The sequence below is a fragment of the Canis lupus genome, chromosome 33, assembly GCF_011100685.1.
Source record: "Canis lupus familiaris isolate Mischka breed German Shepherd chromosome 33, alternate assembly UU_Cfam_GSD_1.0, whole genome shotgun sequence".
Taxonomy (NCBI): domain Eukaryota; kingdom Metazoa; phylum Chordata; class Mammalia; order Carnivora; family Canidae; genus Canis; species Canis lupus.
The window spans coordinates 654,420-665,686 of NC_049254.1; the positions used below are offsets into that span (position 1 = coordinate 654,420).

The 11,267-nt window shown below is 46.8% G+C and overlaps 1 long non-coding RNA gene across 1 annotated transcript; it reads left to right on the forward strand.

Moving 5' to 3' along the window:
- The first annotated feature begins 1,704 nt into the window (after positions 1-1,704).
- On the forward strand, positions 1,705-6,941 carry LOC102153615. Its single transcript, XR_005383007.1, has 3 exons — positions 1,705-1,871; positions 6,330-6,413; positions 6,647-6,941. It is a non-coding gene; the product is annotated as an uncharacterized LOC102153615 (long non-coding RNA).
- Positions 6,942-11,267: the final 4,326 nt, after the last annotated feature.

Genomic DNA, 11,267 nt, shown 5'->3' on the forward strand with positions numbered 1-11,267 from the left:
CTGGGCCCAAGGCGGCGCTAAACCGCTGGCCGCTCCCCCCCGCCCCCCAACCCGGGCTGCCCAAAATCTTCTTTTCTAAAAAAGAAACCATAGTTAGTAAAACAAAGTCCAAAGTCTATTCCTTAGCAGATTGTATCTCAGAATTGCTTCAAGCGTCCCGAGGGGAGAGGTAGGAAATGCAAATTACTGCTCCGTATCGCAGCTTTTAAGCTCAGTCAAGACGTCTGGCTCCTTCAGAGGAATTAGAAAAGCTAAACTGAACCTCGCTCCCTCCCATTCTTTCAACAAAGGGCTGAGAAGGCGGGACAACCGGGGGACCCCACATGCCTCGGCGTGGCGGGTGCAGGGCCGCTCCCGCGGGGACGGGAACAGGGACGCACGTGCTCCGGGCCAGGCGTGAAGGCCTCCAGGACCGCGCCCGGCTGGGGAGGGGGGCCCCGGGGAAGCCTCCGCCCACCCGACCGCGCCCGCTCCCGCGCCCGCCCCTCCAGGTGAACCGAGACCTGCGGGGGACCCCCGCCCCCGCCCCCGCCCCCGCCCCAGCGGCCGCACCTGTAACTCGGGTGGTCCGGCCTGCGCAGCCGGACGGGAGAAGGAGGCAGGGAGCCAGGGCCGGAGCCGCGTGGCAAAACGTCGTCGGTAACCCGGCGTCCCCCCAAAGACCAGCTAAGCTAGAGCAATCTGGACACCCACGCCCCGCGCCCGGGCACCTGCGGGGTCTGCGACCCGGTAGGCCGACGGCACCCCGCGGGTGCTTTGCGCTAAGTGGAGGGGCCGCGCAGCGAGTTCGCGTGGGGCCGGGGAGCCACCCGGAAGGAGGGTCCCGGGTGGCGGAGGGCCTGGCGGCGCCGGCGGCACGGAGGGGGGTGGGGAGGGATGGGATGGGACCCGGGGCAGAGCGGGGCAGGGGGACGGGGGGACTGGGGGGGATGGGATGGGAGGGGACGGGGCGAGGGGGATGGGACGGGGGGGACGGGGGGATGGGAGGGGACGGGGGAGCGGGGGGGATGGGATGGGGCGGGACGGGGCGGGGGGATGGGGAGATAGGGTGGGATGGGGGATGGGAGGGGACGGGACAGGGGATGGGATGGGGGTGGGGCGGGGCGAGGGGGATGGGATGGGGGGATGGGACGGGGGACGGGAGGGGACAGTGGAGTGGGGCATGGATGGGGCGGGACGGGGCGGGGGGGTGAATGGGGGGACTGGGGGAATGGGATGGGACGGGGGGATGGGGGATGGGATGGGGGACGGGAGGGGACGGGGGAGCGGGGGTATGGATGGGGCGGGACGGGGCGGGATGGGGGTGCGGTGGGGACGGGCTTAGCCGGCCCTGTGGCCCACTGCCCTGTCGCCTCCCTGACCGCGTATGTGCCACAACGTGTAAGCTGGTCCATGGAGGCGGCAGCTCCGCTGCTCAGAGCTCGTGCCGCGGGACGAGGACACAGGACGGAGCCGGGCCCTACCCGGTTTCCCGAGGGCGGGGCCGTCAGCGCCCGGCGGCCGCGGGCGGGGGCTCCCTCCGAAGGGCCAGCAGGTGCGGAGGCCGCGGGATCCCCGCAGCATCCTCTCGGGGCCGCCGGTCACGTCCGCGGGCGCAGGGCTCCGGTGACAAAGGGAAGCGGAAGAAGCTTCTGGCGCGGCCGCGTGGAAAGGCCACGCCCTAGTGGGGCGCGGGGCAGAGGCGGGCCCTGGGCGCGGCCGAGGATCTGCGGGGGGGCCGGCGCCCCAGAAGCCGCCTCCGACACGCGCAGTTTCCTCGCATGAACCGCCATTAAAGGGGAACAGAACGGGCTTCGCCCCACGCCCGCCTGCCGCGTGGGCAGTGGGACCCGGAGAACTGGCCGGTAGCGACGCGTTCCTGCACCGACCAGGTGACGGCTGCGCCCCCCGCCCCGGGCCGCGGCGCTGGGATCGTGCCCGCGGGGAGGGCGGAGGCCACGGGAGCCGCTGCGCCCGCCCGCAGGAGGGGAATCCGGAGGGAAGGCCCCCCCCCCCCCCCAGCACGGCCCTCCCCGTCCCGCAGCCTCTGCGCCGCGGCGTTACACGGCCTTTACCTGCTGGGCACCGGCCTCCCTTCTACACGGCAGCCCGGGCACCTGCCCCCCTCATACCTGGGCCTGGACCTGGACTCCGGGCCCCACGGGGCACACGGGGCCGCCAGGACCGCATTTCCCTCCCCGGGGCGGCCACCCCACCCCCAGCGTTGGGCAAACCCCAAGACATGCAATCTGGGACACTGAGCACCTTGCCCAACAGGCCACCCGAGATGGGGAGGCCGCGGCCATGCCCCCCCCCCGGGGGGGGACACCCTACACTGTGGAAATGTGTGACTTCAGGGTCATGAGTTCAAGTCCCATGTTGGGCTCCATGCTGGGCTTAGCCTCGAAGCAGCAGCAGCAGCAGCGGGGGCAGCTGGGCAAATGGTGCTGATGTGCAGCCACGTTGGGGAGTAAGACGTTACAGTCGTGAATTTAAGAACTAGAAGCTGTTACAAGGGTGTGTTTGGAGAAGATCTCATTATATAAAATCGGTATCTGAGATGAGAATATTTTCTTTTTTTAAAAAAAGATTTTATTTATTTATTCATGAGAGACACAGAGAAAGGCAGAGACCCAGGCAGAGGGAGAAGCAGGCTCCCTAGGACGGGGAGCCGGATGGGGGACTTGATCCCCGGACCCCAGGATCACCGCCTGGGCTGAAGGTGGTCGCTCAACCGCTGAGCCACCCAGGAGCCCCCTGAGAATATTTTCCGAATCTTTATTTGAGAGCAAAGTTCAGTCATTTTAAAAATGTAAAAATACTTCACACTTTACTCCTTGTAAGAGACTAAGAACTGGAAAGAGAGAGTAAGAGAATATTTAGAATTTGTTGTCCGGGAAGTATCTTAAAGGTGAAGGCGCACAAAAGCTCCTGGGAAGCCAAGCAATCGCATAAAAAGAGAGAAATACCAGCAAACTTTGTAACAAGGAAGAAGCAGGTGGGTCTGTTCACGTGACCTGTTCAAAAAATAAATGTACGTGTTACTGTATCTGGATGAAAGCAGATTATTTCCTAAGCAACCAAACAGGCAAAACACGGAAAGTTCTCATCCACTTTTGTTCTAATTATTTCAGCATCATTGTAGATAATTAAGCAGTTTTGTAATTAAAAAAGGAAAAAACAACATGTTCAAAGTTTTTGACAGGGAAAATAATCTCCCAAGCTTTGAAACCTATTTGAAGATGATGAAATCACGATAACCCGTTGGTGCCATGTGGTTGTACACACACGTGAGAGGCACAGTTCGTTTGTGTCTTAACAACGCCTGCTGCTTCTTTCCTGCATCTCTAGGGAGCATCCATGTACACAGTGGCATGATCTCGCCCCCCCGGCCCAGCATGTCAGCGGCTTTCCAGTGCATTCGACAACATGGTCAGCTGTTAGCAAGGCGCAGCAGGACCTCAGAACTCGGCGTCTGTTTCCCAGTTCTGCCCGGCGGCGGGGCCCTCTGGTCCGCTGCTCCCCTGCAGGCGGCCCCGCGCCTTCACACCAGGCTAACCCGGCTCTTCTGCGAGGCTGTGCTTACGTGCTCTTTCTTTGGGCGAGCCCGCTCTGGCCTGGCGTGGCTTCTCTAGCTGCTCTTCCAGAAAGAGAGAAGCAGTGGGTGACTGGGAAAGGGTAACCACAGTGGGACACTGAGAGGAACCCACTCAGGCGTCCAGAACGTGTCTTGGAATCCTGGGTTTGTCTTTGACCTTAAAAATGCTTCCATCTTCTCTGTTTTGGTTCTACCATTGATTATGTGAGAAAGATGGACCAGATGACCCACAAGTTACATTGTCATTCTTATGACTGTTGGCTTCTAAGGAGTTAAGAGTGAGGAGGGAAAAAAAATAAAAAAAGTGAAGACAACATGAGAGAAGGTAGCAAAGTAGAGTTTCAGACTTTAGACTTTTTTTTTTTTAATTCTTAAGTAGGCTCCATGCTGAGCACAGAGCCTAACATGAGGTTCAAACTCACAACCCTGAGGTCAAGGCCTGAGCTGAGATAGAGTCAGATGCTTAACCAACCCAGGCGCCCCTAGACTTTGGGCTTTCTCGAGAGACCAGGGATAGAGAAGAGAAAAGGTAAGGGTATGTACAAGGAATGAGGCTATGCTGAAAAAAGTTGCTAGAAATTGGAAGCATTCCAATATGGTTCATTCTAACTTGTCTCATCCAACATGCTTGTGATTTAAAGAAAAGAGAAGCAGAGATGGTCTTGAGAGTGAAGGGTGGTGGGGACAGAAAATATCAGAGATGATTTGAACAGTTGCAGTGTATTCACGCATCAAATACTCACTAAGCACCCACCAAGTAGGACATTCTGTTCCAGGCTACAGGGGCGACAGCAGTGAGAGAACAGGCAAGTCAACCTTGAATCCTCCCCTTGTGGAGCATAATTAAAACCTTCCATCAGGAGTATCGGTTTTACAGCATGAATTTCTGGAAGGCCCAGTTGGCTGAGATTATAATTTTCTCTAACAGTGCTCAGCAGCTGGCTGTTGGGGAAGAAGACCGTCGTGTTTCCTAAGGATTCAGTGAAGAAATGGTCAGTTCAAACATGAGGCATTGTAGGATGGTCGTCAGTTTTATTTAAAATACAGACCTAGTTTCTTGGAAAGACAAATGAAGCCTAAATATCAGACATCAGTGGTTGGGGTCAAGATGAGAGTGAAGAGCGAACACTTTCTAGTTATGATATTAAGTTACAAATGACTCAAATTTATGATTTTAAGCAGACTAAGCATAACAAAAATACATAATACACGAGGCAAGAGGCCAGCATTCAAAAAGCAATGATATTACAGCTAAATGAAAATTATTAACTCCAGTTGTACCCTTGATTACCCTTGAGTGGCTTCAATTGATTTGGGTAAGACACTCATATGAGGAAATCTGAGATTTGATCCTGCATTTTTGGCTCAGTTTGGAGTCCTCACACAGACACTGAAGTGTGAGTCCAAGGGGTTAGACAACACGGCATGAGATGTGTTTTGAGTTGTCGGTTTCTTTATAAAACAATTCTCAATGGTTTGATGAGAAAAAAAAATTGGAAATAAAATAGAATGTGCTAACTTAAAAAATAGTAGATGAAGAAGAAATATCTTTAAACATTTAACCTCTTGAATGTCAGTTATCAAGCCCTTTGAACGTTTAGGTGGTTTTTAAGAAACATCAAGTGCAGCAGAGCTCCCAGGATTTATCAGCGCATTTAGAAGCATGAAGTGACAATTTACATTAATTCATTCTTGGGCTTAATCCCGAGAGATGGATATTATTATGTACCCCAAAACAATAATGATTCACTAGAAGAAGGGAAACCAAAAAGGATATAACTAACAGTTTTTTTGCAAAAGCAAATGATTTTTAGCACAAATTATAATACAAGAAAATCTTCCCAATGACATATCTTTTTCACTTAAAAAATGGATTTGCTGTGTATCTGTGATTCTGTAAATTCTTACTAAAGGTAATTCTCAGTCTTCCACCTTTCTTTCTTTCTTTCTTTCTTTCTTCTTTCTTTCTTTCTTTCTTTCTTTCTTTCTTTCTTTCTTTCTTTCTTTCTTTCTTTCTTTTTTCTTTCTTCTTTCTTTTCTTTTCTTTTCTTTTCTTCTTTTCTTTTCTTTTCTTCTTTTCTTTTCTTTTCTTTTCTTTTCTTTTCTTTTCTTTTCTTTCTTTTTCTTAAAGTGTTACTAGATGTCAAGCTGAAGCATCAACAACTTGATTAAAACTAGGCCAGGGGTTATTATAAAAAGAAATGATTTGAAACCATGGCAGATTTTAATGTACGCAAGGCAGCGTTATGGACAGGATAGCCCATCCATGCAGATGAGTATTTGCTTTTGTGGACACTGGAAAATTGAGGCCCTACCTAATTAGTCGTGACAAGAACGGCTGACGCAGATGGCTTGGCGGCGCAGCCAGGCGGGCCTCGGCGAGCCCTGGAGCGGGGCACAGCAGCACTTGGTGGCGGCGAGGCCTGCTGGAGCAGGGCGGCCCCGAAAGCTGTGAGGTCGCTGGGGTTGCACGCAGCCGGACTCCTCGAAGGCATTCTGTTAGTGAATTCAGTTTTATTCTCGAGGTTATTAGAGGCAAAAATAAAATACGTGTACAAGATCCGTGTCTGCATTTACATACAGCGTCTAGTTGGAGCTCCGTGTTCTCTGCTCCGTTGTTGAAGGCTTATCGTGATGCTGGGGTGTCTAGGGAGCTTCCACACACCCGACCGTGCCTCGCACCGGAGGCCCAGGGTGATGGGGCGCTTGTGGTGCGGCCCAGATTATTGCTGCTTCACTACTTCTTTTGCAGGTGCCAAAAATAATTGCTGATTTTGCCAAGTTGTGTCTTCACCGCCTGTCAAAGATCTCCGTGCAATGTCATGTGGCGTCTAAGGTAAGCACACATTTGTCCTTGTGTTCACTCTCCTTGCTGCTCCGTGTTTGTGAAGCTTATTCCATTGGCCTTTGTCATCTGTTGTATGAGATGAGCTTAAAGTCCACGGGATGTTTCTATTTTATTCTCATTTGCCTTTTAAAATGTGGTAACTTTTCAAAGCCATCTAAAAATTTAAAACCAGAAGGTGAGTGTGTTTCCCCGCCACTTAGCTGTCTTTTTTTGCCTTTTAGGCACATCAAACTACAACCAAAGTGAAGAAAAGAGATGAGAGAAAGTGAATCCTGGACCAGATCCAGAGAATTTTCTGCCCAAAGCTCCAAGAGACAATGTTGGACACTCCTGTGATTCACATCCTGGAAATGTTCTGATTCCATGCAACTGGTAAATATTAAGTGTATGCTTTTGTGGATTAAATCCTTAGCTCTTGTTCCAACACAAGCTAATAGTCCTTTGGATTGGCTTGTTTGTGAAAACATCTAAATAAAAAACATGGCATTATATGCGAGTATAAAAACCTCAGATCAGTGGTGCTTTTCTTTTTTAGTGTCAGATTTAAAAGGCCTTTATTTAAAATCGTATTTGCAAATGTAGTGAAAAGTATGAATATATTTTATACTAGCGTTTTGTGGAAATACATCAGCTTTTTCCAATTATTTTCTGTATCCGCACCATTATAAAGTATCACATAGGATATGGAATTTCTGGCTTTCTAATATTCTGGGATTTGAACTTGAGAATTCTGAAGTGAAAATCACTCTTTACATTAAATGATACTAAAATTCATGTCACTTTGAGTATACAGTCCAGAGAGGGATGAAAATAAATAATACACTTCTGCTATTTTTTCAGGTCATTAATTTTTAATTGTCCAAGATGTTCAGTCACTATAAATTAAAAATATATTTTATATCTGGATAATTGACAATATCAAAAGTGCTCTTCTGCATTAGAGTTCAGGCACTAAGATAGGGCATTTTCTTCCCCATTATACATGATGAAAGAAAATATTGAAATTACTCTTTGCCTCTGCTTATAAACATACTAAATTGATATACTGGATTTTTATGAAGAGTAGATCTTGGGACGCTCAGTGGTTGAGCACCTGCCTTCAGCTCAGGATGGATCCTGGGGTCCTGGGATCGAGTCCCTCATTGGACTCCCCTCAGGGAGCCTGCTTCTCCTTCTGCCTCTCTCTCTGTGTGTCTCTTGTGAATAAATAAATAAAATCTTTAAAAAAAGAGTCAATCCTAAGTATTGCCAGCTATAACTGAGCAATCACTCAGTAGGTAGTTTTGTATGAGGAACAACAAAGCCAAGTTGGCACCAAAGTTTACCTGATTTGGGTGGTTTCGTTTGAGGGTTTGCTCTACACACCTCCCAGAACAGGGATAGAAGTAGAGGACTTGCTAATCCTATGGAGAGGACTATCAGCGGGGGTGCGTGGGCCGGGGGATCTCACCTGGGATGTGTCCAAGGCAAGCAAGCATGCCCAGTGAGCTTTTGAGATGAGATCATGGACTGTGAACTACAGAAGGTATAAACAAATACAGTTTTAAAAACAAAAGCCATCTCCCTGTGGACGTGGTGTGCACGTGCATACGCAGTCTGCACCCCTGTCTGTCCACAGGCGCAGATGAACAGCGATCAAATTTTTTTCTTTGTTTGCACTGGAACTATTTGAGGCTTTTTGTTTTGGGGATGTGTGGTGGCTTCCCATTTGGGAAAGAAGGGTGGGAGACAAACCCGACCCTAGGTTCTGGTTTCTAGGAGGTGTTCTCCAAGGCTGCTAGCTCTACCTTCTGCGTTGCTGGCTTTGTTCATCACCATCACCTTTGGGGACTGGAGAGCTCTTGCAGTCTCCTTCCTGCTCTTGGGCCCAAAAGTTGTTTTGAGCTTTGGACACTAAAATAGGTTTTGGTCCAGGTTTGTGGTTTCTTTGGAAATTAAACCCTTTCAAAACTAGGACACTTTGAAGTTATTTCCTGCCATCCAGGTTCATGTGCCAGTAACCACATCCAAGTTTTTTCTACACAGAATTCTCAAACGTGATTTCCTTCTTTTGTTCTCATCCTCATTTCTCTTTTTCTCTCCTCCGTTCTCTTTCCCTTTTCTCTTTTCTCCTTCTCTTTAATAGTAGACAATTTAAGGTGATTCAAATAATTTGCTCTTGGGTAAGCAGATAACACCCTTAATCTGATCATCTGATTTTTGCTGCAAGATTCAGTATCTGAATCGACCGAGAAATCTTACTGGGCTTTATGTTTTCAGTCTTATCTGTTACTTGACCTCTAATGATCTTCTTTTACAAACTAGAAAGCACTTGATCTCATCATGAAAGCCAGCCAGTCACTGTCTAGGCTCATCTCTGTCTTCTAATGCCTTTTTGGAGGCAGCTAGAGTAACCAACTGCACATTCTGACCCTTTCCAGCCACTTCCTCTGAAATCACTTCTCTAGTTGTCACACAGTCTTACTCCTAAGGTGTCTTGGGCCTCCATCTTATGAACATTTAACACAGAACAGCAGGAGTCTCCAGTCATGAGGTCTGCTCTATCTGTGTCCTCATCACCTGCCAGGAACCCATTAAGTTGATTTTACAAATTTAGTTTCTCATACCAATTTACGTTTTATGATAGTTAATGCTACTTGGTAAGTGTCAGCTCTGTTGTTTCAGTGACCTGGTAAAATGGAAGTTAATTGCCATGCATGTAGAGTTGATGGCAGGCAAGGGCTGGGGCTTTTGTTTCATGGAGTGACTCGGGCTCCTTCATCTCCTAGAGTCTCAGTCTTTCACTGGATCCTCTGCATCTGGCTGATAGATGGGGACATATTAGGTAAGAATGATACATAGGGGCTTTTTATGACCCAAGACTGGAGATGACACATATTTAGAAATGTTTGCCCGTTTCTGTTGACCAAAATGCAGGCCACATCTCACTGAAAGAAAGTCTGTATGTCCAGGGGAAAAAAAATAAATGGATTACTTAAGAAGTTAGTGTGTCTCTACTGCAAGTAAGAATCAACCTTTGTTTGTCTTTATATTAGAGTTTTGATTGTCTGACAAACTCAGTCATAGATTTGTGATAAACTAGTTTTTCTTAAAAAGGCAGTGTTTTCTTGGGTAACATTCATTTTTTCATCAGGCATTTTCTTAATCACTTAAAACAGAAGTCAACAAATTACACACCAGGGGTTGACTGCTTGTTTTTGTAAACAAAGCTCATTAGATCATAGCCATTCCCACGTTACATATTGTCTAGTGGCAGTGTTGAGCAGTTCCAACATGGAGACCTTGTGGTCCTCAAGACTAAAATATTCATGTTGGGAAATGCCTGTTGATGCCTGATTTAGAAAATCCAAAATTAGCTTTGCATATATCTTCCTAGGACAAAGAATGAAAAATGTCGTCCTTTCATAGATGATCTTTTCATTGATCTCAGGCCAACCTCAGTAATATTTTATTTAAGGAAGCAAACGATGATTTACTTTCTTTGTAACGTGACAACACTATTTTCAATTCTTGAGTGCTGGAGAATTAAATGTTTCATGTAGGAAATAACACTTAATTATAAAATCAATGTGATTTGGCAAACTCCCAGGCAGGAACCTCATTTCTATATCTTTCTCCATTTGGTCAAGACACAATAAAATGGAAAAATATTATCGATATACACATTACCAAACCTCAAAACAGAAATTATGATCAATTTTTGGACAATGGAAATCCTGGATTGTTTGACATATCAGGAATGGTCTATGAATTAGTTTATTTTGTGGGCAGATATAAGGATAATACTTGTTTTACATGGAAGCCCTTTTCCCTTGATTTACATGATTATGATGTGTATACATCATCCCTAATTTATAGTTCTAAAAATTGAGAGACCAGTGTCCCTGTATAGGGAGGCTGTTTTGAATGAGAACTAGAGCCAAGCCATCTGCCATCAGATCCATTATGGTTTCCACTCTGATGCAGCTATTTTCAAAATAACTAGTCCATGGGTTTTTAGTTAATTTCCCAAACAGCCACAACTTTCCAATATCTGTTTTAACCTTTGATAAAATGAAAACTCTGCCTTCACACTGAACTAGATGTTTTATAGGCATTATCTCATTTACTCTCTAACAATGTTTAACCTGTGCATCAGTATCTTTACTGCAAGATATTATCTGAAGATAAAGGATTTGACGTAACTTGTTTAAGCATATACATAGAAAAAAAAAAGGTCCTTACATCTATCATTTTTATTGGTTATAGTACTTTGCACTGACAAGTGTTTTGAAGGAAAAGGGGGAAAGTATGATGGATAGGGAGGTAAAGTAGGAGGAAACTTTCCAAAATAGGGTGGTTGTAGAGAGTCTCTCTGAAAAGTGATATTTATGTTGAGACCTAAAGTGAGCAGTCAGTCATAGAAACTCAACAAGTTCTTTCACAAGAGATGCAACATTAAGTATAATGATCTTAAAAAGAAAGAGCTTGTGCTTGCCATTCTACTGAACAAGATTCTGGTTTCTATTTCTTTCTTCTGTTAAACATATCTATTAAGTTTTTACCTTTAGAAATTATACTTTTTTTAGTACAATAATGGTCATCTGTCTCATTCTAGATGTCATGTATCTGGTAAAATTCTTCATCACTTCATCTATTTTGGTTTTGAACATTTTAATCAAGGTTGTAGTAAAGTTTATTTCTGAAACTCCAAAACCTTGATCACTGGTGGTTTATTTCTATTGCCTATTTTTTCTCTTTGTTTTGGGTGATTTATTTCCATTTCTTGTCATGCCTGGTAATTTTTAACTGAGTGTCAACCATTGTAAAAATTGTAGAGACTCTGAATGATGATACTTTTCT